The sequence below is a fragment of the Papilio polytes genome, unplaced genomic scaffold (assembly GCF_000836215.1).
Source record: "Papilio polytes unplaced genomic scaffold, Ppol_1.0 DF823923.1, whole genome shotgun sequence".
NCBI classification, from domain to species: Eukaryota; Metazoa; Arthropoda; class Insecta; order Lepidoptera; family Papilionidae; genus Papilio; species Papilio polytes.
Window position 1 is genome coordinate 6,124,387 of NW_013525281.1, and position 25,310 is coordinate 6,149,696.

The 25,310-nt window shown below is 32.6% G+C and overlaps 1 protein-coding gene across 1 annotated transcript in view; it reads right to left on the minus strand.

Annotated features, from left to right (window-relative positions):
• Nucleotides 1–25,310, minus strand: part of LOC106102059 (hemicentin-2-like) — a 91,840-nt gene that overhangs the window by 63,353 nt on the left and 3,177 nt on the right. The window lies entirely within an intron of this gene.

A 25,310-nucleotide genomic window follows, 5' to 3' on the forward strand; every position in this document is an offset into this window, starting at 1 on the left:
AGTTTGTAGCCTAAACTACTGAACGGATATCGATGGAATTCGGGATAATTGTAGAGATTAATCTGGAAGGGAGCGTCGGTGGCTCAGTGGTTTAAGCACTGGACTTGTAATCTACAGGTCTTGGAATCGAATCCCGCCAAGTACCAATGTGATTTTCGAATTTTTGAACTTCGTTATGTAGATAATTTACCCGACGTTCTTAGGGTGAAGGAAAACATCGTGATGCAACCGGCACATATCGGCGAAGAAATTCAAAAATATGTGTGAAGTCAACCAACCGGCATTGGGTCAGCGTGGTTGACTATGGCCTAGTCACCCCTGATTAGGGTAGGCTCCGAGCCCCTCGGTGGGGACATATAGTGAGCTGTTGATGAATCTGGAAGAACACATAGATACTTTCTTTTGTTTTTTAATTCCACGCAGAGTCGCGGGCGAAAGCTAGTCATGTATATATCTAACAAGGGACTGATTGTATGAAGTCTTATGTGAACAGTCTTATGACCTAGATACGTAGTAAGCGATGGAGTGACTGCAATTATTTTACAAACAAAGAATAGCTGGAAGATGCAGCAAGACTGGAAATGACATGATTTTTTTATTTGCTAATCTAGTGTAGATTCCATAAGATTGTAATAATAGTAAGAAATGTGAATATGTATTCCGCGCTGAGTTTGGCCCTATAAGTTATTTGGATAATAAAAGGCTTAAAAACTCGAACACATTATAATTCCTAACAAATTTCAGTTTTATTGAAGGTCCTTCACCGTTTTAATTGAGCTCTGTGACCATTAAAACGTATAGGTGCATAAATTAATTTGAGCAATGAAAATAGAAAACATAATACACACGAAACTGGTGCTAACAGACAGTATTATGTATTATCTTCGTCAAATAGTTTAGTCTAAACTCTAAACAATGTAATATAATAACAGGTCGGTTAACACAAGCTTCATACGAGTACAATTAATGGCCTAAGTTTATAGAGAGCAACTGGACTGATTTACGAGCGTTTCCAACAAACTCTTGATTACCAAGTGGCTATGAGTTTGAAAGTCGGGATCTAGTATGACGTCATCGTTAAACACTAACAAGTTCTAGAAGCTTATAGAAATGTGTTTAATCAAATTAGATTACATATTAATTTCAACAAAATGTCATTGACGGAACCAAAAATGAACAAACAAAAGAAGTTAAAGGAAACGCGATCAACGTCAACGTCAAAGATGTGTACAGTGGACAACCACAGATTCCTTGGTTCCTTGCTTCGTTTGGGCGCTAGAGAGCTCTAAAAGCCACTTTGGATAAAAGCAAGTTGGATCAAATCGTCATAATTTCGACAATATGTAGTCCATTGTACTTGTCTTTCCCGGACACCCTATTTTAAAGATGGAAGAAAATGACAAATCACGTGTCAATGTATTTAAAAATTCATCGCACATCGCAAATTAAATAGTGAAAAGTGACGTCACGGTACAGAACCTTCTAGAAAAGTTTGTAAAGAACGTATAGAATCCTAAGCATAGCCTCTTCATTAGCAGCGCAATTTGCATCTGAATTGTATGTAAGATAAACCGTTAATTATTCAGAGTGGATGCTTTGAACGCCGTTTGGCTTCACTAATTGTCTCTAAGCGCTCATGCAAGTACGATGCCGCAGCCACAAATCACGTGTACGATTGCAATCCAAAGCCGGGGACGCTCAAAGACATTGGCTATGAATTATTTAGCTAACGTAAGCTTTTCCTGCTCGTTTCACGCTATTAAACGACTTTAATCTATTGTTTATTTCTTTTAGGATTCCAGTAGATTCGTTAGAATAGCTATTTCTAAAATGCCTTACGTGTATTCAAGACATGTCGATGGAAATAACCAATTATGAGGCAGTATTGAGCGTTTTAGTAACATTTTCTGTCGAAGACGAAGACCTATTAGCACGTACGATCTTTCGACTGCATCATTACTTTCTTCAGGTGGTATCGTGATCAAGAGCTAGCTTAACAATCATAAAAAAATCTCTTCAATACTCCATTTATTTTTATTATTACGAACCAGTCAGTACTTAATTAACATCGGTGTCAATTAAGGGTATTACAAAATATTTGCCCGTCTTTATGTTAGAGGCAGAAATTCATTAAAAACTCCTTTAAACTTTTTAATCTGTGTTCGTTTTTTAAAAGTAAAACGGTATATTCGTCCTAAACGACAAACTGTAAAGGTCAGACGATATATCACCTTGCGACCTCTATATCTCTGTACGTAACCGATCCCAGAGCAAACAACAATAAAGCTGTGCGTAACAGAGTATCAAAATGGTAGATAGGCCGTTGTAAATTCCTAGTCCCTCGTTCTGGGATAATAAATGTTTACGCATCTCTAGATCGATGGGACTCCCTAAAGATACTAAAGCTTAAGTTAAGAAAACGGAATTGTTTCTGCCTTTATCTTGCAATAAAAACCGAATCAGTGAGAGATCGTTACTTTATTAGGTGTTAGATCTGTGGCCATTATTTCAATCTCGAAATGAAACGCTCGAACAAAACGTATAGTGATCTCGTTTATAATTATTGAAAAAATTGAGACAACTATATTTCTGTACTTGTGATTGAAGTGGATTAACTTTACAGCAGTATGGTGTAGTCGTGATGCTACTGTGTAAAACCTTGTACACACGTTCAGTTTAATCTGAATTTTCCGATCGTTCAAATAAATCTAACTTAAAAAAGATGAAACTGACGTGTGTAGCAGGCTTTATATTTCTATTTAACAAATACAAACGTATCTAAAACTTACCTTTATTTATATATTAGAACGATTTCTAAATAAAATGCAAAGCTCACAAACAATGGACGTACAAAAACGTAAAACAATCTAACATACACGTTGCAAAAGTTTTATTTACAAAAACGTTTTACTTTGTTGAGAGAATGTATTCTTTGAGGCAAACAATGTAGAAAGTGAAGTCAAAAGAAAGAGTGTCCCGCACACAGGGATTTATATAAATAAAAAGAAAGTTTTTACACATACATAGACGTGAGACTTAATAAAACGGTCCACAACAAAGAGCTACAAGTATGGCCTTTAAAAGAACCGCAATTGATAGTAAATTCAGATAGAATTTATCGAGGACCCTTTTCAATGTCTGGGTACATTTAGGATGATTTTTATTAGAAATTCTTCAAACGTATAACATATTAAAAGTAAAGTTAATATAGAATATTCCCAAAAAATTGGAAAACATTCGCCGATTTTTTAACTTCAAGAGCAATGATAGCGTAAAATTATTTGATAGATAAATTTCGATTTTGTTTACATAATTAAGCGTTAAATTGAAACGATATTTATTTATCTTTATGGTAGACTAGCTGTTACCCGTGACTTCGTCCGCGTGAAATTAAAAAATAATAAAAAACATAACCTACGTTCCTCGCAGATAAATTGCCTTTTTAACGGTGAAAGAATTTATAAAATCGCCCCAGTAACTTTTAAGTTATTTCAATACGTACAAAAACACAAATCTTACCTCTTTATAATATTAGTATAGACAGGTATATGTAGATTACAGATTTTTGGCGTTGAATTTTTATACACTCAATTTTGAACAACTACGAAAACATAACTATGAAAGTTTGCTTCGAACGAAAATAACGTAAAAAATAAATATACGCTCTCGCTCTTGATGCGTCGACACACAAGGCTTTGATCAAAAGCCGCCATCTTTGTTATCATGGAACCTATCGACTTCAGCGTATTGTTGTTTTTGTTGCGTGTATTTTTCGTTTCGCAGCGCCTTTTTCCTGGGAAATAGATTTTCTGTACAGGTTAAGATGACACGGCGTAAAGGTAACATTAAAAACATAAATATAATTGGTTTAACCTAGAGAGAGTAAAAATAGATAGGACATTTTTTTATACTTTCGGATCTCATAATGCTATTTGATCTGAGGTTCATTGACATCCGCAACGTCGAGGTAACTGCAAATGCGATGCCGGTCTTTAAGGGAGTACGTTCTCTTTAATGGCCCTAAGACGTCATTGTTTGATTACTTTGCAAAAGTAACAATGTTAAAACGTTCCTAAGAAGTGTATTTAATAGCGTATTAAACATAATTGTAGTGTGTACTCGTAACCGAGTACGTCGATTTCACCGCTGATGTTAAGGTTCTTTTCCACTTTGCAATAACCAATTAGGTAACTTTTGTATTTTATTACTGTATATTGTAAACTCTCTTTTATTTATTACAAACAAGTTTTTTTTTAAAATATCGAGTTACAATGGACTTATTTAGTTTTAATAATGGTTAACGTCGTGAGCCGAGTGAAGTCGAATGAGTTTTATCTGAAGAGAAGATTTAAAACACAATACAGTAAATCCTAATTGCTTGTGAATATTTACATTTACATTTACATTTACATTTACATTTTATATTCATTGACTCTTAAAACTTTGGCTTGGGAATGTCTATTATTAAAATACTTTGACCGCTTACTGTGTACAATATCTGAAAATTTTTCAGACAGTTTAAAAAATTAATTAAAAAATTAAAGGAAGGTATTCCATTAGAGTTTTTATTACTTATTTTAATTTTAATACGAAACATCTCTATATTAAGGTAGCTTTTGACCGCGACTACGTCTGAATGAAGTTAAAAAAAAAGTAACCTATGTGTTCTTATAGACTATCTTTTAAATCTATGCAAAATTTCATCAAGATTCGTTCACTAGCTACAAACTCTAACAAACATCCAGCCATCTAAACTTTCTCAACTATACTAATATAAAGAGGAGCGATTTGTATTTTTGTAAGTATTGAAATAACTCAATAACTACTGGGCGGATTTTAAAAATTCTTACACTGCTAGAAAGGTGATTTATCTGTGAGTAGCATAGGTTATATTTTTGTTATTTTTTTTTCATTTTACGCAGGCGAAGTCGCGAGCAACAGCTAGTTAGTTATATTAGTGAGATATATTGGTACTCTTGACTCTTTAAAAAGAATAATAGGACCAACAGTAAGTTCTAATAAGTGTTAAAGCAATCTTACGATTAAGTATAATTAGGACTGTACTAATTAACTTTTAACGCAAATATCATGGCCATAAATTAGGCGTGAGATTGCAATCTTCAGGCTCGATGTTCAAACACATTTGCTATGAATTGTTTACCATACATTAAGTAAGAGGCGTATCACTTTAATGAATGATATTGTTCGTTTTAATATAATTTAAACTTCAATCTGTAGCTCTTTGTAAATTGATAAATACGAAAGTGGTATATTAAATTACATTTATTTGCTGCTGAATTTGAGCTACCGCATGATTTGTTCTAATGTCCACTCTAAGCTATATTTTAACGACCTTTGCCTTTAACACGCTCACTGCGTAACAGGCCGATATCGGCCTGATGCGGTACTTAAGCTGGTGCTGGTGTGATCCTTTCACTAGTGCTAAACGATTGTCTCAGGTGTATACATTACATTACATAAAATGTATACATTATGTTTCAACAAAGTTTAAGCAATTTAATGTATCCTAGTACTGGTGGGTCTAAAAAGACCTGCCAGGTACTGGCTGAAAAATCAATGGGGGCGCATTTCGGCCCACCGCCTCACCATATGAAGAATTGTAATATTACTTGCCGCAGGAACCGTGTTAACCTATCATACTTGTGGGGAAACGACTTAACTTTTTAAGGATTTTGCGTTTCGATTTGTGTTTTTGTGTGACTGACCACTGTTTGCCTTGAAGAGGCAATTACAGATTCACCAGGCTTGAGGTAGCCTAGCGCAGATGGCGCTTAGCCTAAACCTCGTTTATGAGTAAGCGATTAGTGTTCTCCCAGAATCTTGAGTTAGTCAAGATATTGTTACTTTAATGAATAGTAATCAATACAGTTCTTAAATTTTCTAATTATGATAACTAGTAAGAAACTTATAATAACAATTAACCACAATTTCACAAGTATTGGTTTGGTATTTCTACGGTCAAAGTTCAAGAGTTATTTAATTAAATTAGATTGAAAACTCGTAATAAGATCGCTCTCGCTTCAAAACTCGAGTTGTGACGTAACATAAAATTCTGGGGTCGTTCAACAAGTTAGAAAATATACTAATGATGTTTTTATTGATGAAACATTGCTAAGTATGAATTTATTACACGGAAAATGAATCTCTTTCCTGAAATAGAAAAATTTCACCTTTAAATGAGCGGAACTAAATTTATTTGTAATATCAAACGATAACATTGGTTTTTACATTAGAAAAAATCCTAGATATTACTAAAGATACCATCATCACCAGCTCACTAAATGTCCTAACCGAGGGGCTCGGAGCCTACCCTAATCAGGGGTGACTAGACCATAGTCAACCACGCTGGCCCAGTGCGGGTTGGTTGACTTCACACATATCTTTGAATTTCTTCGCCGATATGTGCAGGTTGCATCACGATGTTTTCTTTCACCGTAAGAATGTCGGGTAAATTATGTACGTATGAAAATTCGAAAAACCGTAAATTACATTGGTACATGGCGGGATTCGAACCCAAGACCTGTAGATTACAAGTCAAGTGCACTGAGTGCACCACTGAGCCACCGACGCTCAAAAAAAGATACAATACTTATCCTTAATTTAGTTTTTGTAGTACTGAAACACTGTTTTTTTTTAAATTATTTTCAAACAGTGTATCCTCGCAATTCCGATCTATAGTGCGAAGAATCCGTTATATTTGTTGCCACAGATTGCCTATCAACTTCAGTTTATTGTTTTTAAATCGTATATGTTTTTGATTGAAAATATATCCCAATATATGAGTAAAACGAACACATAACGCGGCGCAAGTTCTACGTTTTATTAGGGTAGAGAGCGGTACTTTTTTGTTTTCTTAAGAAAAATAAAATACTTGCTTTCACAATTACCTAAACATTTAGAAGCTCAATCTAATCATGAAACAATATATAATAACCAATTAAATTAATTATAACGCATATTTTGTTACAAGATAACGGTCTTATTGCAATATCATTGTGAAAGGTTTTTCTTAGATGGGTAGGAAATAAATTACCTCAACTGTAAAGAATGTCACCAAGTCTGATAAAGATCAGGTGTGAAACTTCAGTCGGCCACAAACACGTCCCGTTTGCCTAGAAAGCTAAAACTTTGCATAGTCATTATGTAATGCAATGTTGGTAGAACTAACAGCACAGACAATTTCGTAATTTTCGCTCCGAAGCGGCGAACATTTCCGATGAAAGCTCACTCTATTATGTACAACATTAGAGATAATGTTAGGCTCTGTGCTATTTCGGTGCCTCGTAATTGTTACATTGTTGGGTATATTAAAAACATAAATGTTCACGTATTAACTTTTAGATTATGTTTATGTCTATTTATTGGTTCATTTTATTCGATTTATTTTGTCGTGTCAAGTTTTTAGGTATTGTTTACTGTTTAGTTTTTGTCTAATTCATCTAAAAACGTATAGTTTATTGACATTTAGTGATGATGAATTTAAATAACTTTTAATAGTTATATTATTTAGTCAAAGTGTTTTAAATAGAAATTTTCCTTCTATTTCAGTGCCAGTATCTTAGCAAACTAATGCAGTTTCCCGCAAGAGCACGTCATTCAGATTACGACACGAACACATTTTGCTAGCCTAGAAAAAGCTCAGAAAGCCTAAACTTAGTTGTATAATAGTTGGATACGACAATACATATATACTAATATAATAAAGTGGTATGATTTGTATTCTTGTATGTATTTAAATAACTCCAAAACTACTGGTACGATTTCAAATAATCACGCAGGCAAAGTCGCGAGCAACAACTAGTTTGGAACATTTTGGTAGCGCTCTTTTTTTTAGAATAAAATAAGACCTATGTTACTGATTGATATGGCTATGTTTAATACTATTTATCTTATTCCAAAAATGTATCGAGCAAATATAGTCCATTGTGTAATAATGTTACCTTGGTTATGTTTTTGCTAAATTTATTATAACTTTTACCAAAGCGAGATTGTGGTTACCAGTAAGTTATTATCCACTAGCTTTCGCCCGCGACTCCGGACACGTAGAATTAAAAAAATATTGCCCATTTGTTCTTCCAGACTATCCTCTACGTCTATGCCAAATTTCATCGAAATCCGTTCAGCCGTTTAGGCTACAAACTCTAACAAACATCCATCCATCCATACATCTAAACTTTCGCATTTATAATATTAGTATGTTTGTCGTAAATGATGTTGTTGTTTGTAAACATTTTCATTAATTTACAATTCAATAGCCTCTAACATTTATCGTGTTAAAAACTAGAACTCTAAAGCTAGGAGTTATCCGATTAAAAGCGGGTAAAAGTTGAAGACATATCAGTTGGAAGTTCAACGATCCTCCAATAGGATTGAATTGAAAAATCTTTAGAAGATAGCCTGGACTATTCCGAAATCGAATAATGCCTTGAAATAGAATTTCGCACTTTATTCGACCAGTCCAACGTTTCGGATATCGTACGTCTAATCTTTGGCGCAAACAATTTTTGTGCACCGTAATGCTATCTGATAGATTTGGAATTGATATTTTTATGGATTTATTTTTAACTGAAACACCTGTGTAAGGGCATCTAGTACAAATGTATATGTCATACGTTGTTACAAAAAAGCACTTAACTATTGACAAGAGTACATTAAGTTACTCGTAATACAAATGATTACTGATACAATTGTGCCATATGCTCATATTATAGTTAGCTAAAAAAAAAACATCGCAAAAAGCGCCCCTTATACATACACTAACAAATTATTTGCAAATTTTGTCGATGACGTCACCAATACTTTCTCGAAATTTCTAGTGCTAGGCTCTTTTATTTAGGGTCTGTCCCACCAACTTATAAATTGTCTGATAACAATACAACGTGTAAAATATGTGATGGTAATATCAGATTTTGTTACCTGATATGACAGTGACGTCATTTTTAACCTATCTGAGTCTCTATCAGCCAGTGGTGGGCGGCCCTAAGTCTAGTTTACTTGATATCGTTGGAAACGTATAGAAATAATGACAATAACTTCGATGTTTATTATATTTTGTATAACGAGTAAGCGAACCTAACTGCAGTTATAATGCCAAAGTAAACTCAACCATTCATTATTCTGTATTGACGTTTGAACGCTATTTGCCATCACAAATTGCTCCAGAGCCATGTTCCGGCAATTACCTGGCGATTACCACAAATTACGTAGCCCGTTGCAATGGTGAGCTAGGATTTGGGGAGTTATTGAATACGATTTAAATTAATTTGGGGTTCTTAAGAGATTTCATTTGGTTTTTGATGACTAAAACAAGACTATTACAATTGTTTATTTGTAAAATCTGTGTATCTAGTACTGCAAAATTAAATTGCCGACTTACATTGAACATGTAAACGATTGATGTTCAAATATTTTTTAATAAACACTAAATTAGTTAATGTTACTAATATTACTAATGGGAAAATTTAGATGGATGGATGAATGTTTGTTTGAGTTTGTAGCCTAAACGGCTTAACGGATCTTGATGAAATTTCGCATAGATGTAGAGGATAGTCTGGAAGAGCCCATAGGCTACTAACTTTTATTTTTTTTAATTCCACAAGGACGGAGTGGCGGGCGAAAGCTTGTAATTTTATGAAAGCGTAAGTTCGTATGTTTGGATATGTATCTAAATGGCTGAAGGGATCTCAATGAAATTTGGTATCAAGCTCATATGATGGTTAACTATTTTACTTTAGTTTCGCGGACGGAGTCGCGGGCGACAGCTACTTGATTAATACTATGTTTAATATTGAGGTGCTCTATAACGTTCTAAACTCGACCAATTTAAGATGTCATATAAAATCTTTTTCACTTAGAGACAAGTCAACGATGGTCTCTTAAACACATTCAAACTGACTTTAGGGATCTGATCTCAATACGAGATTTACTTGACATGAATTGGAAATAAAGTAGACCGTTCGACACGATTCTCACAAGTTTAGATTTTTATCACGTAAGGTTTCTATTTCAATTTCAGTGTAGAAATCAAAAATAATTTTATATTGACAGTAACTGACGTTTTTATCAGCACGAAATTAAAAAGTAGCAAAATTTGCGGCATAACTCAAGTTATAACAACGTAAAGTGAAAAAGAAACTATCTAAGACGAACTCGGCTTCCGAATAGACGGTCAAGAATAAAAAATAACGAATCTCAATTTTAAAATGTTTTTATGTGATAAATCTTCCAAAGAAAGGTGTAAAACATCTTAACATATATTTTATTGCTATTTGTACTCCTCTATAACTTGTAATGCATATGGATTATTAAAAGCGACGAAGTGTGAAAACCGTACGTATTAGGGAAAAAGAAAATCCCATTCGAATAAAAGTAAAAGTCTGTCGTATATTACCTTCCCTTTTTTCCGTAAACAAATTTTACGATTCGAATCTACGCCGTGAAATAAGCCTTAAAACGTCCCATTTATGAGAGCTTAACTTAGTCATTGGCAACCGTATCGAAATTATTTACAGGCAATAAAATTTAGATTTATTTAACGACATTGAAACTCTTCCCTTTAAGACTTGCTGACATCAGACTTCGAAATTCCCGGTTTCGAGAAATCGATTTTATACGAAGTTTTACGATCACAAAACTCGAGGTATTAAAATGTTGTCCAAACAAATAATACTCTTCCTACAGGTGATTTAAGGGTTTAAATAGTAACATGGTGATTTGATTGTCTTAGAGTATACCATTGATTAAACTATGACACAGTTTATTCTCTCTTTGATTTTTATAACCTTAAGTAAAGGTGCGCACCCTACTCGATTTTTAGTTGTGCAACTAAACAGTCGAATGGGCTGCGAAACAATCGACAATCGCACAACAATTGTGCGATAGTTTAGTCAGTGTGTTTATGAAATACTAACTTTCACTCGCGACTACGTCCGCGTGGAATTAAAAAAAAAACAAACGCAATTAGCCTATGTGTTCTCCCAGGCTATCCTATACATTTATGCCAAATTTCATCCATATCCGTTCAGTCGTTTAGGCTACAAGCTCTAACAAACATCCATCCATCCATCTAAACTTTCGCATTTATAATATTAGTATGATTTCATTAAATAAAAGAAATATTCCAAAATCACAAAATCAGTAAAAAAGCGTTAAAGTTAACCGACTAAATTAAAATGTAACTGTTACACATAGGCATCATCAGGATTCATTGAAAACCAGTCGACGGTGTAACGGTTTCAACGTTACATTAAAGTTTAGTCGCATTATTAATGTACAATTAAACTTTTCCGAGTTGGAAGATACGACAGTAACTTTAGCAGACCGCTTACTTTATGGCCCTGTTTCTGTAATGGACGAAGTACATTGCTTGCGGTTGAGTTGGCAAACGCAGAACAGAAATTTGAAAACTTTATACGTATTTAATTCAATTTAAATTTAGCAAACACGTAATGTAAAGGAAATAATGTTATGTAAGTTAATATTGAGAATTGTATTCTATTACATTTTGGAAGTAAGGAAACGACTAAGGAATGAAGAAACAATCAAAAGGTGTACTTTACTTCAAAAAAAAACTTGATACTTGATCGTTCCCTTCCAGATGGACCTATGTCTTTATGAGGTTAGAAATCAGATTTTGATATAACTATATTTTTATACAAACAGCGAGTGTACTTTCTTTAAGCAGAGAAACACTTTTGCAGTTCCTATAGCGTTGTGGACATCCACAGATGTCAGTGCTTACTTATCCTGGGTCTCACAGACCTTGCGCCGCTTTTTAGCAAAAATATACTTAATAAAAATAAAATAAAACAAATTAAAACTTAATTTTTAACAACACTTCAACACAATCAGAAATAACAAAAGAAAAACAAACCTGACATTAAGCAGAAAAAAATGTTTTTAAATAAAAGATAAGCGTTGCAATGCTGACCGGATTGGGTCCACGCTCAGCATTGAATGCTAGGTGCTACTCGATAAGGCATCCAGCGCTAATCTTATAATGTAGTTCTGTTCAGTCTTCATAGAAAATAGTGTAAAATCTGTTTTCTAGTTCAAGTAAAAGGCCATTGACCACTGCAAGACTGTCATTGGTCTCCTCTATCGGTATATTCACCGGCGCTATAATACTTAGTTTGTTTTTCATCTTTGGAAGTGTGATTTATTTTCTTATCTCATTCAAAAGTCTAGATATAATTTGTATTCAAAGCTAGTGGAGCTGAATGTTCCAGACGCTTGTCTCGTCTGCCCTTGAACACGAAGTTTGATGAAACGGTTATTATATATGCAATGCCCTCAAAACATATATCGTTTAAGTAAATATTTTCTCAAAAGTCGAATTCGTTATTTGAGATTCATGTAGTGTAATAATTTAAAGGGAATTTTGCAAGATGAAAATGATTTTAACAATTTTATAACATCTCTTATATGTGAACGAAAGTCTACATTATTATAAAGTGATTTGTAATAAAGGTATATTAAAGTTTAAATAAAAAAGATTAAATTTCTTGACGTCATTATGCGCAAGCGAAATCAGTTCAACCAGTTTATTAATACAATTTAAGTATTCTTTCGTAAAAGATAATTAGTTATTGAAATTAATCTTATTTCTTTATTTTCCACGAAAAAGGATCTGACCCAGATTCGTTACTGAGGTACAGTCAGCATCAAAATATGATAGATTGAAAAGGTAAAAGAATTTAATCAAACGAAGCGTTCGTTTGAACGTATTTAAACATTTCACAGGTAATTAAAACATTTATGTAAATGGAATTTGGATATTGAGAAAATGTTTATTTAAAATTAATGCTAATTTGAAATTAGTATATAAACATGACAAGTTAATTTAAATTATATTACATATGTACCAAAATGTTGAGAAAACAGTTCTCCACTATGAGTATATTGATTATGTAATTATGGAAAACACTTCAGTTAAAAGGCGTATTATCGTAAGCATATTTAAGTTTGAAAAAATACTATTGAAGCTGACTGTACTCTCTAAGCTTCTTTTGTTTCTTAATTTAATATTCACGGCATGTGACAAACCATAAGGTACGCGACACGAATGTAAATATAAATTAAAGAAAGATTTTATAAATCCCTCCTTTCCCTTAAAACGTTACACAAAAGGAAACGTAATAACACACACAATAAAACCTGATGATAATATACATTTTAAATTTACACGATTTACTTCACTCCCTATCTTCCATACGATTGCAAGGTAAATATTACTCCAAGCGAGAGATGGGATCTTAATATTACATGAAGAAATATTGTATTATATGAAGAAATATTGAGCGAAAAACTTAATGTAAGTGTTGTATGGCGCAATAATATTTTTGTAATAACAAAAACTTTCTTGACCTAATTGGGTTGTATGTGATTGGTGTAAAAACGTAATAAATTAATTAATATTAATTAATAAATGTAGTACCCTCATATTTGTAGATTAATTTCAGATACGTTGACCATCAATTAGTCTTTCAGACTCAAGGCTATTGTGCCTGGATGTAGTATTTTGTAGTAGAAATTTAAAATACACAAAAGAAAAGCTGAGTTTTAAGTTTGTTTGATTGTTGCTTTATAGTGATATCTCAATTCGGATTTTATTTTATCCCTTGTCTGCCTTTGTATGTTTAGTAATTGAAGATGTATTGATTGTTTAATCTTGGGCTTTCAAGGTCGAATTTAAAATTCTTGATTTTCAGTACATTTTTTACAAAAACTATTGGAAATTATTCACATCTTTAAATCAATTTTGATTGTGTTATTATAAAGATAAAAATAGTAGTAAAATTAAATTAATTACAATTCGCCGTTTCTTGTAACTTGTACCACACGCTGAAGGGCCTTCGATCATCAGTTTTATATCCCCGAGCGATGTCCACTGATTGAACTTAATAAATGGATATCGGAGAGCAAAATAGGTATTGATGGGAGTTATCTCTATTTATGTTACTTCGTCCGTAAATGCAATGAATACATCTTCCCTTTGCAATCGTCCGCGACAACTAATTTATCTTTTCAAATTGCTTCCGATTTCTTTCATAAAAAAAGTAATTTTATTCCAGATATCTTGTTATATGATATAAGATTTTTAATATATCATTTCTAGGAAAATCTACGCGACCGTACTTAATTCTGTATTTAATATTAGCTTGCTTTATACATCCAATTTATACATATACTAAAATTAGAATGTCTCTATGTAATATTGAACGAAAAATTCGAGATTTCGGGAAGCTTTTTCGAGGACATTTTTTGGTCTAAAACGGCTGGGCCGATTTTAACGGGACTCACTGGAGGATAGCTCACATGGACGGTTATATTATAGGCTACTTTTTTAATTCCGCGTTAACTAACGTAGTTTGCAGACTACAGCTCGTTCGTTAATAAAAATTATTAAACGAAAAACTTAAATAATATGAAATCGCTTTGTTGTATTATCGAAGCACTAGCTGTTCCCGTACGGCTCCATCCGAATGAAATTATACAAAACTTTTGTCAACATTACAGCTGTCAAATTCTCAATTGCAAATGTCAAACTGACCGTTACCATAATAAACTTGCTTCTTAATGTTGGCAGCAACTTATGGTCTCTTTCCCACATTAGGGTTTTTATCCAAAATATTTACCCCCTAAGTTCAATGGCATGAAAATGTGTAGCCTAAAGCGTGACATAAGTGTAGGGCATTTAATTAAATAAAGAAATATTCAAAAATATGCTATAATTGCTGACATCTTAGGTAACAAAGAAGTGTGTGTTTACGCTTTATTATAATTGTATAGATTCACATCGTGCTGTCCTAATATAAGAAACATAATGTCGATATTTATTAAGAAATACATACAAAAAGTAAATACATTTGTGAAAAAAAAACGTGCTTACTCTAAATAATTTTAGGTTCGAGTCGAAAACGAACGCTGGATTTCCTGTGTTCTTCGTTATCATAAATTTCTTCTCGAGCGGAAGTTTCCTTTCCTCCGATAGCTGTTTGTACGGAAAACGTAAACGAAAATATTTTTCTATCGATTCATCGTAAAGTAAAATTAGAGTATATGTTGTAAGAAATAGCTCTGTTACACTTTATTTTGTGTTATTATTTACATTAAACAGAAATATAATAATGACTTGTACTTAAGTGAATAAATAAACAAAATAGCCTAATGGTCTGGAGTACGGACTACCGATCTTGAGGTCCAAGGTTCGAATCCCGCCATACGACTATTGTAATGACCCATATCCTAGCACAAGCCTACAGCTTAGTTAGAATGGTTAAAAGAAATATTAGTTAGTGAAAAATCTGCTTATAATGTTTAAAAATAAAAAAATACATTTCATATCTTCTTACTAATTATTATAAATGCTTAAGTTAAGATGGATGGATGTTTCATGGAGTTTATAGCTTAAACCTAAGATCGTATCTCGTTGAAATATAGATAGAAGAACATATAAGCTATTCACTTTTTAATCCATGCAGACGGAGTCGCGTGCTAAAGCTACTCTTTTAAAAACTGTACGAAATTCCTATAAGCAATAGTTTTACCGCGACTTATTATGAGTATTGTTACTTGGATGTTTTCCAGTTTAGTAAACTATGCTAAATTTCGCATCAGAGATGCATTGAATCAAACCGTAGCCGGATAATGTCGCATAGTTCCGAGTGACAATTATGCGGAGTATTAAATCCGTATCATAATTGGAATTCTTTATGATTTCAAAGTAGATAATCAGTTATTCAGTAATAGATATAGGTGAACTATTATTATGAGATACAACTTTATTTAATTTCTGGTTATTTCAAAGCCTTGTAACGTAAGTTAATTTTTTATTAATAAATAAAGTAACTTGTAAAGTGTTAAGGAGATCAGAAATGGGGAGAGAATGAATAGAATCATTCCACGGATGAATGAAAAAACACCATAGAGTTTTAAATTCTTTAATAGTATAGGTATAGGATGATTCTTATCGTACTGGTAGTGCGATTTTTTTGACATAATTAGTTTATGGTTAACATTTTTTAATCTATGACCAAAAAATAAAAATACTTTATCATTTTATCGACATCACACATATAGATAGAGTTTAAATATAAATTTTAATTTTAATTAATATAATACGTGTTGACGCAAATTGTTTATTCACGTATTTCAACTTTCACCTTTGACTAATTTTAATTGCATCGCGAATTTATGCGACTTTTTGGTGTAAAAATTCCCTTCATGCGGAAAGTTGTCTTCCGCTCTGATGGCCCACGGAAATCGTTAACGAAATATTTTAGTCTTAAAGCCGGAAAATACGTGTATATTTCGAAATAATAATGAACGTAACAGTAACCTAAATCACTGTTTCCTCGTTAAAGTTTTTAATTAAATGTGGTCCCAATTTTAATCAAATGTCACAGTTTTTTTTAATATCGCAGATTATATTAACCTAAACGTAATTTAATAAAAAAAAACTAACTAATTGTCTAATGGATGAATACATTTGAAAACATCGAGAGAAGACTAAGGAATTAAAAAAAAGTTAAGGCGAGAGTTGAACTCGGTACTTTTTACAATTTTTTAGAATTACATACCGCTCATGATTTCGTTTGCGTTAAGTAATAAAAAATATAGCCTTTGTTTCGCAAAGTTTTGTAATCGATCCAGTAATTTTGGAGTTGTTTAAATATATACAAAAATATAAATCTTTCCTCTTTATAATATTAGTATAGATTACGTCACAGATTAACTACTAAAATGCGTATATTTCAATTATTTATTTACCTAATTAAATGTACAATAACCTATGCAAAATGCGTAGAGTAATTACAACACGAACCGCAATTACTTTTACAAATTTTATTAGTCAATTACAATATTCCTACCCATTCAATGTAATTAATGTGTCATTTTCTATAGACGATATTATTTTTAATTAAAACTGTAATTAACGGCAATACCAATGAATATCTTTGATAATATATTAAGTTAATAAGGACTAACATGGTTTGTAAATTTTATTTTAAATAGTTTAGTTGGAGCGCACATCTTTGACTAAACTATTGCAATTTGTTCACATGCGCTTTGATTCCTATAAGGCTATATGCGGACACACACGATTTTTAGTTGTGGATCTAAACAGTTGGATTGGCTGCGAAACAATTGACAATCGCACAACAGTTATGCGATAGTATAGTCAAAGGTGTGCCCGTTCTTATAAAATAATACCAGCAAAATATATTGATGAATTTGCCCATATTGGATTTAAATCTCCATAATTTTTGTTGATTTTTTTTAGGTTAGAACCAATAAGTTAAATCTAATTTATTTAATGGTGTAAACAGAAGTTACAAAATTGCAACAATAATCGTATCATGGACCATATATAACATAAAAAAAAACATAGAGACGAATTGAGTACCTCCATTTGGGAAGTCGGTCAAAAAGTTAAACTTATTCTAATTCTACTTTTTTCATATAATAACAATTTGGCACACTTACTATACAATGTCGCTATTTTCATATATAGCGGAGAACTTTAACGAATTCACACTCACGCACCTCATCAGAATAATTTATTTGAAACAGATCCCTGGGTTTTATAAAATGTGAGAAAAAATTTCACGCTATTATACAGAATTTTGAGAAGTAGGTCATTTAATTTGTGATTTTAATTATATTAAAGATATAATTAACTATGTTTTAACATATAAATGTTTTTTTAGGGACCATTGCAGAAAAAAAACCGTAACGACATATTAATACAGTTTTTGTAATACCAACGTTACATCATTACGTGATACAATAGTCTTAGTAATATAAATGCGAAAGTTTGGACGTTGAGTTTGTAAACTGAACAGCTAAACGGATGTTGTTAAATTTAGTATACACGTAGAGGACATTCTGTAAGAATACATAGGCTATTTTTTACGTTTAACTAGCTTTCGCCCGCGACTCCGGTGGCGTGAAATTAAAAAAACAAAAGTGAATAGTCTATGTGTTTTACAGACTATCCTCTACATCTATGCTAAGGTTTATCGAGATTCGTTCAGCCGTTTAGGCTACAAATTCTAACAAACATCCATCCATCTAAACTTTCGCATTTATAACATTAGTAAGATTACACGCGGAAAGTGTCGCGGGCGTAAGCTAGTAAAAGATATAGGTTTAGTTTATCACTCAGTGAATAATAAAATAGGAAAGTTGATAAGTCGTGAGATATTTCATTATTTAATACGATAGAAGTGATATACAAGTTGTGACAAAGGGAACAACGAAAACTAATATAGAGGAAAAGTTTGACTAAACGCCGCAATCAGTGACAAAAAGAAAATCGACAAACTTTCATGCTCAATACTTTTTTACTTTGAAATATTACATTATTATTATCGATTGGGTCTGAATCTATAACCAAATACAAAACTAGCTGTTGTTGGCGACTTCGCCCACGTAAAATTAAAAAAAAGTATGAATATGTTACTCAGTGATAACATAGCTTTGAATGGTGCAAGAATTTTTGTAATCAATCCAGTAATTTTTGAGTTATTTCAATACAAAATCATACAAAAGTGTAGAATGGCATAAAAATGCTGTCAATTCAGCTGAAGTACGAAAATAATGTTATACTTTGATATACACAGGAGGGCGCTAGTGAGCTATAATCACATTGAGCAACATTGTTACCGGTTTACAACGATGTCACTGTTAGAATTATCAATGCAAACACTGAAACGTTCCGAATTAATTATTAATTTTACTAATATTATAAATGCAAAAGTTTAAATGGATGGATGCTTGTTAGAGTTTGTAGCCTAAACGGCTGAACGGATCTCGATGAAATTTGGCATAGACGTAAAGGATAGTCTGGAAGATCACATAGTGTTTACACTCACTTGTGTTTTTTTTAATGCCACGCGGACAGACTCAGTAGTCGTAGACAATAAAAATCATCGTCAAGCAGTGACGTTAACATAATTTATGGTTTCCATTGAATTTCATTACAAATCGGCAGTGTAAATTAGAGGTTATTTTTTAATCATAAAACGTTCCTGGTTACGCTTATAAAATTTTCTTTAGCCTTTATTATTTTTAAGTTTCTCCGTAATTACTAAACCCAATAAAAAACTAGGACCTCATTAAGCTTCCATTAACAATAATTATAAAGTATTTATTACCAAGTTTAACGAAATAGGGATCTTAGAAAAGCGTGTTTAGTATAAAAAGTATATTTTAGTGGCACAAATACTTTTTATTTTATAAGCTTTATTGTAAATTAAAAATGAAATACTAATGTGTGTGTTTCATCTTATTTCACTTTCAGATCATATTATAAATGCGAGAGTATAGATGGATGTTTTTTAGAGCTTGTAGAGTAAACTACTGAACGGATCTCGATGAAATTTGACATACATGTAAAGCATAGTCTGAAAGAACCCATACTTGATTTGTTTTTTTTTACACGCGGTAGAAATCGCGGTCGAGAGCTAGTCTATACTAATGTAATAAAGCGTAAACACACACTTCTTTGTTGCCTAACATGTCAGCAATCACAGCATATTTACGAATAACTGTTTTTTTTTTAATAAAAAGCCCTACACTTACGTCACGCTTTAGGATACATATTTTCAGCTTTTAAACTTGGGGGGTAAGTAAATTGGTTAAAACTCTAACGTCAGAAAGGGACCATAAGCTACAAGCTGTCAACATCAAGTAAGATTGCCATGATTTGACGATAGTAAAAGTTTCATAATTTCATGCGGATGAAGCCGCACGGCAACAGCTAGTACTACATAAAATAAGTCATCAAATCCAACACAAATAAAGTTAACAATATAATAACAGATTTACTATGTGCTTCGCTCCGGATTTCTTATCAATCTAACATTAAAGGCACTAAATCGGAGCTATACGTCGACGAATGGCGCCGCAAATTGGGCATTAAATTCTTAAGTTGACAGTTTTAAGTTACTCTTTGAGAAACGAGACATGAATTTCGGCTTTGCTTACTGATAACTTAAACGGAAGGCTTTTAAGGCATCTAATTTGCCGTAAATTTATGGCGAATAATACAAACAGACAGATTTAAATGGATAACAATCGATTTAAAAAAATACAAATCGATGAAATTTCACTACTAATAATCGATTAAGTCGATTGTTACTAGTTTATTTTATTAGTTTTTAAATAAATAACCGTTTCCTTGTTAGAATTTTTGGTAGACAAAACGTTTAACAAGTCTATGATTCGACCTGTACGGGACTAGTTACTCAAATATTATTACAGATAATTAATTGTTACATAAAAAAATGAATACTACAAAGTTTAGTTGAAGTTACAATTCTTTACCTCTCTAATCTAAGGGCCTGTCCCACCAAATTGTAAATTGTCAGATATCCAACGTGTATGTGAAGGAAATATCTGATTTTGTTCCCTTATCTGACAGTGACGTCATTTTAAGCTATCTGAACCTTTATCAGCCAGTGGTGGGAGAGACCCTAAATCTTTAATCTTATTATTCAAATAAACATGGTAATAAATCAGATCCACATGAGAGAAATACATGGCTCAAATTCTTCATTTTTACTTTCTGTTTACTTTTGTTTTCTCGTGAATGTTAGAAAAATTCGTACCCGAGGAATTTCAATTAACGTATCTTCATTGTTGGTTTGATTTTTTTTCTCTCGTTTACGTTGCTTTCATCTTCGCATTTATTAACGTTATATAAAAGTATTGGAATTCATATGATTTTAATAATATACGAGAATGAAAGAGGATTACAGAAGCCAACATGATATTTATGTTTCATAATAAGTTTAACAAAGGGCGCATTTGGCTACAAAAAAATCCAAATAAGTTTCATATTTTTTTTAAAATATTTAAAAGCAATTATTACGAAGAAAGAAGGTAAATCTGTTTCATCTTTTTATTAATATTAAGTAATAATGGGGCCTTAGCGATACAACACAAGACAATAAACAGTGGTAGAGATCGCTTTAACATCTTTGCACTGTAGCGCGAGTACTCCCGGTAATATACGAACACATAGAAGACAGGCGTGAATTGGAAGCGATTTCACGTTTTCTCTGAGGTCTAATTTTAGTCCTCTTCTTTCTACCATTATTTGGTGAAGGACAGGATGCATAGATCGTACAAATATCCTCTTTCTGTTTCAATTTTTATTAAAGGAAAGCAACGCATCTTCAAATTCATGGATGTTTATGCAGCGGTCGCTTCGATACTTAGGTCGATAATAACGCGAAAACATATATCCTAAAGCGTGTCATAAGTGTAGTGCATTTTTGTTAAGATATAATAAATCAAATATAATGCTGTGATTGTTGACATCCTACGCCACGAAGTATTGTCTTTTTACGCTTTATTATATTAGTATAGAATAGAATAGAAGAACACAAGAAAATAAGTTTCTATTTGTTATATTTATTCGTATTGCGTGAAGTACATGTTAGAAGTGATAACATTATGATTATGTAAGAGAAGATGTTCTTATTATCAACAAGGAAGGCGATGAAATGCCAGCAATCTATGTAGATTGTTGGATTCAAGCCAAAACAAATGATGCGTGATGCACTCTCAGCTAAAATAGGAAAACTTACGTCTGTTGTTACTTCATTTACGTCTTATTTATGTTAAACTTATTTAATTTTCAATTTACTATATAGTATTTTAATTTAAAGTTAATGGAATTACTGTGTTTACTGTTTTATTATATGCTTCATAATTTTAATCATAAAATCTATTTACAATTAAAATGACACCCTATCGTGTGTTTCTATGTACTAATTAAAAAATTAAGTCGTACTTTAGTAACTAATACGCTTTCGTTCTTTCGTTTCGCTCTAGTAACTAATACGTTTGTATTAATTTGGTTTATAGTCTAACACTAATGGACAGCTCAAGTGATAATTAGTGGACTCTGAGTACAGGAGTAAAATATTTTTAAAACAAATTACAACCGATAGTTTCAAGATATTTAAACTTTTAATGTTGCTTTATGTATTGTATACCTATATACTATAGCTAGCTAGATGACATTTTATTTTGCATTATGTAGATTCATCCAATTATTACAAGTAGTAAAAATAATTTTACATTCGTATATTTATCAAGAGAGAGTTGAATTGATACGATGTGAATTGTAACACATTATTAATAACCACTTGATATCAAACACTCAGAAATGTATCATTAAATTTAAAATAAAATAATTCCGATATACGACTCATTAATATGTCTCAAGTATATTTTCACACGTATAGAAATCAAGTGTTCATTTAAAAAAACAATCAAGCAGTTTTTTTTATCAAGGAAAAAACAGTGGTAAAGCCCGCTTTTCATCTTATTACGTATGGCCGGCTCGCCCGGTGTAATACCATGACCACACAGAAGACAGCCGTGAAATGGAAGCTATTCCGTGTTTCGTCTGATGAGTGTGGTGCCGGAGGCCTAATTCAAGTCCCTTTCTTTTTACCACCCTTTTTTTATAAGGGGAGGATGGGAAGGGGAAGTGGATTTGACGGAGGAGGAGATATAAGGACATAGGAAGGGGAGATAACCTCTTTACGTGCGTCTCCTCCTCTGTCGGATAAGGGTAGGCAACGCATCTGCAATTGCGGATGTCTATGGTCAGCGGTCGCTTCGCCATTTTGACGGATTCAGGTGGCCGCTTGCTCTTTTGCCAACTTATGTTATAAAGAAAAAAATCAATGAACCTGACTGTCTATAGACGCTTTGACAATCTGTGACATAATACGATCTGAATGACACTATCGTCAAAACCAGTTCAGTAGTTTTTAAGCTACAGGAAAATATATTAACTATGTTATTCATGTAAAAACGCAATAAGAAGCTCACCCTACAAATCCATAGATACTACAAAAACTGAAATAAATGATTCAATATCACGAAACTTGGGAATAGATTTTTTACTGCAACGCTACCCTAATGCTCTTGAATCTGCCGATACGTGCAAAGTGATGGTCGATAACCTATATGTAGAGAGATCCGAAATCTAAACGTTAAATTTGCCGAGAATATCAATGTTTCTTTTTTTTATATTTTCGTTCTTCAACCTCTCTCTATATCTATATTCCATACTAATATTATAAAGAGGAAAGAATTTTTTTTTGAATTGAATTAATTTAACAATTATTGTGCCGATTTTAATTCTTACACAGTTAAAAAGCTACGTTATCAATAAGTAATATAGGGTACGTTTTTTTCTATTTTTATTAATTTAACGTATACGAAGTCGGGGACAACAGCTAGTAGGTCATATAAAACGACGCACATCATAAATTGAACTAAATTAATAATTTGCTAACTGAATAACGTCATTTATTAATTATAATACCTGCACAAAATAAAGAAAATGGATTATATCATCACCATCCTCCTTATCCTACTCCCGTAGGGTCAGCACAACAGGTTTTTGTCCTCCAAATAACTCTATCATACGTCATCTCAGTCATCACTCACTTTTTGATCATGTCACATTTCACGCAATCCACACATCTCTTTCTAGGTCTACCTCTACCGGTGTACCCTTCACATAACTAACGTTCAAAGAAAAGGGATTATATACTTAACTATTTTACAATTTTCTTTGTGATTGAAGATGTTTACAGAGAGCTAAACACTTAAAATTAGTTTAGTTTAGGCTAGTTCAGTTTATCTGATAACTCTTATCGTCTTGGATAATTAGAAACCACGCTTAATCAATTTTAAATGTAACGCTATAAATATTTGTAGAATATATCGAAGTAGTTCTTTCCGGAAATTCTTAATGGACATAAGCCAGTGCTATTCGGTCCGGAATGACGCTGCAAATTGGATCATTAAAAGCTTAAGCAGACTTTTGAAAGTTGGATCGTGAAAAACGAGCTCCCTGGCTTGACTGAACTGATAACAGTTTAAGTATATTACTTTTTGTATGAAATAGCACGCGAAATTGCCAACAGTCGTGATATTTGAAGACAGCTACCAAATCGCTGTAATAAGTGTACATTCTTTTATGAAAAGAAAACAAAGGAATCACCATTCGAAAGGTGTACAAACCTTCAGGCAAGTTGATGATGATTGATGATGATTGCCCTCTGTAGGCAGAGGGTAGGCATAGTATGCACTGTTCTTCCATACATCTCTATCAGCCGTCATATCTGAATTTACTCCCTTCTCAAACATATCCTCTTTCACACAATCCATCTATACTTCCTTCGGTCTTCCTCTACCTTGAAGCCATCCATTTAATAACAATACGTTCTTGTTTATGTCCTCGTCTCGCATATGTTCATACCACACTAACCTTTTGCTTCTCAATTTCTCCACTACTGGCGCTACTTACAAACTTCCTTAACTTTGTGCCTTCTTGTTACACAACACATCCATTTTAACGTAAGAACTTTAAGAATAAGAATATATTTATTGCACACTAAAATTAATTACATCAATCAGTGTTGCCTTGACGACTTAACTAGGATTCCTGGTTTTAAGAATCCAAGGACTTCCCTTACAAAGTGATTCAATTTTGGTGAGAAACAAAAAGAAGAACTGAATATAGAGAAGGAAATTAAGCAGTACTAACAGAATTCAGAAAACATTAAAACATAATCGAACTATCTATTTTTTTTCAAAGTTCAAAGGATATTCTAAATCATATTGAGATTTTCACTTGTTTTTTATTTGTCACTGGATAATCTCATTTTAATATGAAAAGGGAAATACTTCGTCGATACGCCGGAATGTATCAGAGATTCCAGGCTACGGTTTTACGACGTATGGCCTTTGTTGACGAATGGCGCGTACATTTTTTTGTCTCCGCCTACAAAGAATATGACGGATGGAATTTTAATAAACGGATTTTGATACATTCCTCTGTGGTTATACGATTCTAAATTTGGACTTTAACTAATAATTAAATTATTTTAACTTTTTTCTAATTTACGTCCACATTCTAGTGTTACTTAAATATATTTAAAAATGTAAACAAGAAGCTCTGTAGCTACATCTTTATTTTTTTATATTTAAGACTGAGATCTATATCTTTTTTCCGTTCTTAAGTAACTATGTAATTAACATCGATGCCGTTTAACGCGTTTATAACATTAATGGGATATTTCGATGATTTGCATAAAATTTCAAAATTTCTCATAAAATATCCGCCGCTATCTGATGAATCTAGTAATGTTATCTCGTTGGCTTAATGTCCTTCCATGACATTTGCGTAATCCAAGTTATTGAGTCATCAATCATTCGCTTCTGAGAGGCCGCGATCAATACGATGAAAA